This window comes from Lagenorhynchus albirostris, chromosome 9, assembly GCF_949774975.1.
Source record: "Lagenorhynchus albirostris chromosome 9, mLagAlb1.1, whole genome shotgun sequence".
NCBI classification, from domain to species: domain Eukaryota; kingdom Metazoa; phylum Chordata; class Mammalia; order Artiodactyla; family Delphinidae; genus Lagenorhynchus; species Lagenorhynchus albirostris.
This window is the reverse complement of record NC_083103.1, coordinates 41253138-41260706: the sequence shown is the minus strand read 5'-3', so window position 1 is coordinate 41260706 and position 7569 is coordinate 41253138.

The window sequence follows — 7569 nt, the reverse complement described above, 5'->3', positions numbered from 1 at the left end:
ATGTGTCAATGCTGAGTTCTTGATTTTGATGGTTGCATTGTGGTTAAGTAGGAGATTGTTCTTGCTTTTATCTTATTTTAATTTAAAATATTTATTTATTTATTTAGGCTGTGCAGGGTCTTAGTTGCAGCATGTGGATTTCTTAGTTGCGTTATGAATGCAGGATCTAGTTCCCTGAGCAGGGATCAAACCTGGGCCCCGTCCACTGGGAAAGTGGAGTCGTACCCACTGGACCACCAGGGAAGTCCCTTTTCTTGCTTTAAGGAAATACACACTAAAAGACTCAGTGGTGCTGACTCATCATGTCAGTGCCTTCCTCTCAAATAGTTCAGGGGAGTAAAAGTTATTCCACGTATATTGAAATTCATCAGTTTCCACCAACACCTACATAGGTATTATACTTGCAAACTTTCTGTAAGTTTGAGATTGCTTTTAAAAATTACTATTCTTCTGGAGGAAGAAAAGAATGTGGCACTAAAATGCTGATTAGAATCTGCCTAGGGGCAGGATTGTTGATAGAGGGCTTCCCTGTAGCTTCCCCATAGGCAGAAAACTGGCTTGTTCATTGGAGGATCTCATTCCTGCCTTCCAAAGCTCCTGGTGTCTTTCCAATTCCTGAGGGTACGTTGTATGATATGGCAGGGAAAATCAATTTACTTCTTGTCAGGGTCCCCTCTACAAGTTCCTCTGCCTTAGTTAGGCTTCTCCCACAAGCAGAGCCCGAGACAAGAACCTGAGTGCAGAAGTTTATCTAGCAGATGATTCCAGGAAGAAGGAGTAAGGAAGCGCAGAAAAAGAAGTCAAGGGAAGAAGGAAAGGCCACCTGCTTTCTCTAGTTCAGACTGTGTCATTAAAGATGCAGTTTCTGTTTTTATTGACCTCATTGTTTATGTGGGCTAATTTCTAAGTAAAGAAGAAGAAAAAGGCCTTGACTTTGCTATCTTGTAATCAGAAGTCTACTAATTGATGCTTGTAATTTATTCAATACTTGCACTGCTGTAAGAAGTTCCCAAGCATTGTCCCCAGCCCTCCTAGGTCTCTCATTTCCCAGGGTTTCTCTGGCATTGCTGGCCCGTGAAGTGGGATTTGCTCATCCTAGGCAAACCACAGGTTAGGCTCTTTCCATCCAAGAAGGAACACATTACAGGCTCCACAATTTTCACAGAAGCATGTCAGCTCTGGTCCTGATGGTTTTATATTTAAGTCTGTGGATAGCCCTATAGTTATCAAATGGATGCCACAAGCCCCTACCAAGAAGCGAATCTTAGAACTGAGTGCAGACTATCTTCTTACAAGAAGCACAGTTGAAATAAAAAAGCCCAGACGAGAGAGACTGAGAAACAGATGCACCACTCTCAGACAAGGTCAGATCCTCTCTTACGCAACAGTCTCCTGTGTAGCATTTTACAATATCACGATTAAACAACTGTGAAGTCAGTTGTCTGATGCCTAGCCCTCCTCCACTATAAGATAAGCTCTATGAAGTACAGATGTGTTGTCATCTAAAGCTGTTTCCTCAGCACCTAATAAATAGTTGGATTCCAATAAATATCTGTGTAGTATGTGCTTTCAATTGCAAGTGACTGAAGCCCCAACTGAAATTTGCTTTACAATACATTTAGAGGTAGGGTAGGTTCCCAGGTTGGTTGATACAGAAGCTCAACAATGTCATAAGAATTCTGGTTCTTTCCAGCTCTCAGTATGTCATCTTCGATGTTGACTTCATCCTTCAAGCTGCAAGATGACTTCAAGATGAGTTCCAGGCATCACACAAAGTGCGGAGGAAGGAGAGAGAGCGACTCTCTACGGCTCTTCCTTTGAAACAAAGAAACTTTTCCCAGAATCCTCCAGCAGACTTCTCCATTCTCATTGGCCAGAATTGGGTCATATGCATATTGCTACACTCATCCCAGGCAAGGGGTAAGACTGCCTTTAGACCGGTCAGCCAGGCCTCTCCCTTGGAGCTGGGAGCAAAGTTCACTTCCCCTGATGCACATAGCTGCATGAGGGAGAAGTGGATGGCAGAACAAAATCATGGTTCTGTTAAAATGGAAGCTGAAGGCAACACAGTGTCCTCTGTGGGTTCACACACCATGGAGCTGTCGGCATAGCACACTGCAATTCTAATCTGCTAGCCTGGGCCAGACAGCAATCTCTGTAAGAGACATGGGCTGCCCTCACCACCCTCCCTTCCGATGTGGACTTCTCCCCCAAAACATTTCCCCTCTCTCTTTCTTGTTGCCCACCTCCCCACTGAGTTCTGGAATCAGCCCCAGGGACACAGCTTGTGTTTCCCTTGAGGTTTTTGCTACACTCCCATGGAAGACACTGCTTATGTTTTTGCTCCCTATCCTTTATATAAGAATCTGTGCTGAATTTCTCCTTGAATTACAAGTTTGTATCTGTGGACAAATATCCTCTCACCACACAAGGACAATTATACAATCCATCATCATTCTTTCTTACAGTGGTGAAACTTAGAGCTATGTGTAGAGCTCAATAGCCATAATGATGTCATCCCAGGCTCTTGGTACCATTATGCTTATCCTTTCTGTAATATTGTGTCTAAGATCTGGCTGTTGTTGTTTCTTTATGTAATAAGTTGATTCTGGAAAACCCTGGACCCCAGGATTTTTGAGCCCTTGAGGAGAGACCAACTGAAACTGGACTTAGTTTGGTATATTTCTGCCTGGGTCAGCAATTGATATCCCAGATTACATACCTTAATTTGATTTTAATTTGATTTCTGAAGCCCACTGACAAGGTATTTGAACTGTATTCAAGTCAGATTCTTGGAATTGTCTTTGGAGGACCATAAGGCCAAAATACACCCTTATGGGCATGCAGGGAATAGCTCCTGCAGGGAATGGGTATTGCCACTGTTAATCCTCCTGGCAAGAATTCAGTCCTTGGGGGCTTCCCTGGTGGCGCAGTGGTTGAGCGTCTGCCTGCTGATGCTAGGGGATGCGGGTTCATGCCCTGGTCTGGGAAGATCCCACATGCTGCGGAGTGGCTGGGCCCACGAGCCATGGCAGCTGAGCCTGCGCGTCCGGAGCCTGTGCTCTGCAACGGGAGAGGCCACGACAGTGAGAGGCCCGCGTACCGCCAAAAAAAAAAAAAAAAAGGAATTCAATCCTTTAGCCGGAAGTAAGTTCTGGTGAGCAACCCCACAGACTGGGGTAAGGGAGAAACTTCCTTCTCTCTCTGGGCGAGTTTGGCTTGGTCTCTGAAGTGGGGATATTCCTGGAGAGGTCCTGGTGATGATGAACATTGACTCCTCCTGAGAGGCCAGGCCTGGAACATGGCAGGGAGATGGACCAGTAGAGGATCCTGAGGAAGAATCTGAGTTTGTGCAGTCATGGGAAGTGATGGTCTTTTGTTATTCTTGCCTTTCTTCATTCTGGAGTCATCAGTCATCACTCTTTAAATGTTATGGGCTGGTCTCTGCTGGGGTATGGGACACTGAAGAGAAGATTTTGTCTCACATTTGGGCCAGAGAAGCCAAAAGGAGAGCAATGCCCTCTGTGAAACCCAAATACTGTCAACCGGAGTTGCCAGCAGCAGACAGCTGGGCCCGCGGAGCAGCAACCTCAGGGATCATTATAAGAGAGTCAGCAGTTTGGTTGCATGGAGGGAAGGACAGAGAGAAAGAATAGGAATAATTCTCCCTCTTGTCTTCCTTCCCTCTCTTTTCTTTCTTCCTTTTCTCCTCTTTCTGCCTTTTTTCTCTTCCTGTCCTCTCCTTTCCTCTCCTCTCCTCTCCTTTCCCTCTACCCATCTCCTCCATCTTTCCCTCCTTCTTTTTAAATAGGCAATGTAGTCACATGGTCCTAAATGAAAAAGTATAAATGAAAAAAGTATAAACCCCAGATATCTTGTCAACCAATCCCCTCCCCACCCTCATTACTAGTGTCTTTTCAATTCTTCCAGGGATATCCTATGAACGCAAAAGCAAGTATAAATATACATACAGTTGACCCTTGAACAATGCAGGGGTTAATCCACATATAATTTATAGTTGTCCTTCCACATCCACAGTTCCTCCACATCCGTGGTTTCAACCAACAATAGACTGTGTAGTATTTTTTACTATTAAAAAATATCCCTGTGTAAGTGGCTCCGTGTGGTTCCAACCCGTGTTGTTCAAGCGTCAACTGCAATACCTATATTGTTCCTTATTCTATAAAAATGGTAGCATAATCTACTTACTGTTCTGTATTTTAAAAAATCCATTTAACAATATACCTTAGATATTGTAGCATAGCAGTACATAAAAAGCTTCCTCATTAAAAAAAAAAAGCTAGATGGTACTTCATTGTATGGGAACATTATATTTTATTTAATCTTTTCCTTTCACCAACAGTGCATGTTTAATTTCCCATGTTGGTAAATATATCTATCAGAGAAATTCCTAGAAGTGGACTTGCTGATTCAAAGGGTATGAACATTTGTAATTTTAATATATGTTACCAAATCGAGGAGGGACCTATTCTTGAACACATATGGAATAGCACCCTGAAACATTCTCAGAAATAATTGGGAGGGGACTTCCCTGGTGGTCCAGTGGGTGAGACTCTGTGCTCCAAATGCAGGGGCCTGGGTTCAATCCCTGCTTGGGGAACCAGATCCTGCATGCTGCAACTAAGAGTTCACATGCCTAAATTAAGAGTCTGCATGCCATAACTAACAAGTCCTCACACCACAACTAAAGATCCCACATCCCGCAACTAAGACAATGGCTCAATCAATAAATCAATCAATTTTTCTCCCATTGAGGAGCATAGGCTCCAGACGTGCAGGCTCAGCGGCCATGGCTCACGGGCCCAGCCACTCCGCGGCATGTGGGATCTTCCCGGACCGGGGCACGAACCCGCATCCCCTGTATCGGCAGGCGGACTCTCAACCATTGCACCACCAGGGAAGCCCCCAATTTTTATTTTTTTAAAAAAGAGATAACTGGGAGAGCCCATAAAGAAAATTTTTTCCTGGCAATTAATTGGTAGGACTTAGTGGCTTAGGCCTAAACATTTGGGTTAACATTATATCTCCTGAGTAAAGGTTATTTATTATTGTGACAGATACTGGCAGGTATCCTCCCAAATCCATTCTCCCCTTCTTTCGTAGCAGTAGAGGGTAAGCCAGACAAATGGCCACCTGTTTTCTAGCTAGTTCGCAGCTAGATGTGGCCTTGTGACTAAGTCATCACCAATGGACTGTGAGTGGAAGTGAAGGATGCCACTTTGTCTCATTTGTTTAAAAAAAATCACTTGCTCTGGGCTTCAACTCTATCCCCTTCTCACAAATGGAAACATGTATGGGTCATGCATGGCCCATCTTTGACCATGCAGATGAAGACAATGGCATTGAGGATGACAGAACAATAAGATGGAAGAACTGGGACCCTTAATGCTTATACATATCGGAGGGGCTCTGCCACCCTGGCTTGCTTACCTTGGGGTCCTTTTGTGAGAGAGAAATGAGCTTCCATTTTCTCTGAGTCATTATATTTTGGGCCCCTTTGTTAGAGCAACTTAGCCTTTACTCTAACGTCCATCCAATATTCTTTTTAGAAATAGGCTCTTTCTTGGAGTGTTACCCTCAGTATTTAAGCCAAATTATTTACTATATATATTCTGCCTGTTTAAGAGAACTTAAGACGGCTAAGCAAGGACCCTCCATAGAGTAGGCAATCCCTTTCTTCCTTCTTTTTATAATATTTTTGAGCACGTACTATATAATAGGTACTTTGCTAAGTGCTAGGGATACACTGGTGAGCAAAACAAACACTGTCACTGCCCTCATTGGACTTTCCAATCTGGTGGAAGAGACACATTATTTAAACAGTCACACAAATAAATATAAAGTTACAAAAGTAATGAGTATGAGGGAAAGTAATGTTAGAGGAGATTGGAGAGGAAGTCAGTGGCCAGACCATGCAAGGTCTTATGGGCCATGGTAAGGCTGAGTGGTCTGCACCAAAAAGTAGCTGCTGATAAAGCCAGTCTTCTGGTCAGATTGACTCTGCCCGCACATCCTCATCCCATTTTATTCACTTAACAGGTATTTATTAATCACCTAATTAGTTGATAGGCATGAGGGAGTACTTCTGGTCTTGGGAAGACAAAGTGCTTAGGTCTTAGGAAAACCTTAGGCATCAATGTACATAATCCTTGGAAAAGGGAAATTCTCCAGTGAAGGCTGGGGACTTAACTGGGAAGGCATGAGTTTCTGCTCACTGAGGGTGTTCAAGCAGAAGCAGGGTTTTTGCCTTATAGAGAAATTAGATTTGGAATTCAGGGATAGAACCCAAGGTTTGGGGCCTCAATGCCAAACAATACACTCAAGGTCAGCAAGGGGTGGCAGAGGTGGAGCAGGAAACAGCAGCTTCACACAGTTAATTCTGAACTGGCTGTCCTTGCTAAGACCTTCCCCTCTTCTGGGCTGAGGCCAGAACTGCTGCCACGTGCCCCATCAGCATCCCTTAATGAGCCCAGGCTTCACCACTGCTGGTGCAGCCTGAGTTTAAGAAAGAATTTCCCAGGGCCTGCCAGCTGCATGTAGGTTTTTCCCTAGCCTCCAGGAAGCCCCAACTCAACCTCACCATTCCTCAAAAATCTCCAGGAAGGCTAAGGAGGTTGGTGGGTTTTCCATCAATATCACTATCCAGGGAACAGCAAGATGATGCAGTAGAATGAAAACTGGATGGGAAATCTGGTTATAGATCCATCATGTTGACAAATCACTTTCCCTCAGTTTCCTAATCTGTAAGAAAGGATGTAGAATGGGAGGGGGCTTCCCCTCTAAGACCCCTTTCTGCTCTAATACTTGATAGTGGGGGTTCTCAATGTTTAGTTCCCAGTCAAGCAGCAGGGAACTTGTTATAAATGCAAATGTTCAAGGTCCACCCCAGACCCATTGAATCAGAAGCTCTGGGGTGGTGCCTAGCAGTCTGTGAACCACTGTTCTATAGTCTGGTCTCTATGGTACCCAGTGCCTCCAGAGCCTGCACCCTGCTCCTGGCAGAACGCGTGATGGTGTGGAAGCCTGCTGCTTAAGACTATGCAGGATGTGTTTTGCACAGCTCCAGAGAGTGCCCTTCACATTGTAGACATTCTAGATTTGTAGAGTTATTAAGACAATTTCCTGGAAGACAGTAGTCAAGTACCTTGAAGAAGGGACACATTTTTTTTCCAATTGGATTGGAGGTGAAACTGGCAGGTTCTGGAATTTCAGGTTGGAAGCTGGAGCAGTCTGAGCTTAGCTGTAAGACCATCCCCATTTTCCAACTTTCTGGGCATGAGCCACTGCTGCTGCTCTTACTATTTCAAAGCCTAAAAGGAGAGATTCCAGTGGAAACTTCCTCCTCTCACTGGCTTTCTCCTCCAGAAGGCATTTGCTTCAGGTCCAATGATTCAGAACGGGAACGCCCTTAGAGACTTCCTTACCCAACCTCTTCATTTTACACATGAGGAAACTGAGGTCCAGAGAGGTTAAGCAATTTGCTGAAGGATACAGAGAATTAGTGGCACAGCCAGGGATAGACCTAGGTCTTTAATAGAGGTACATCTG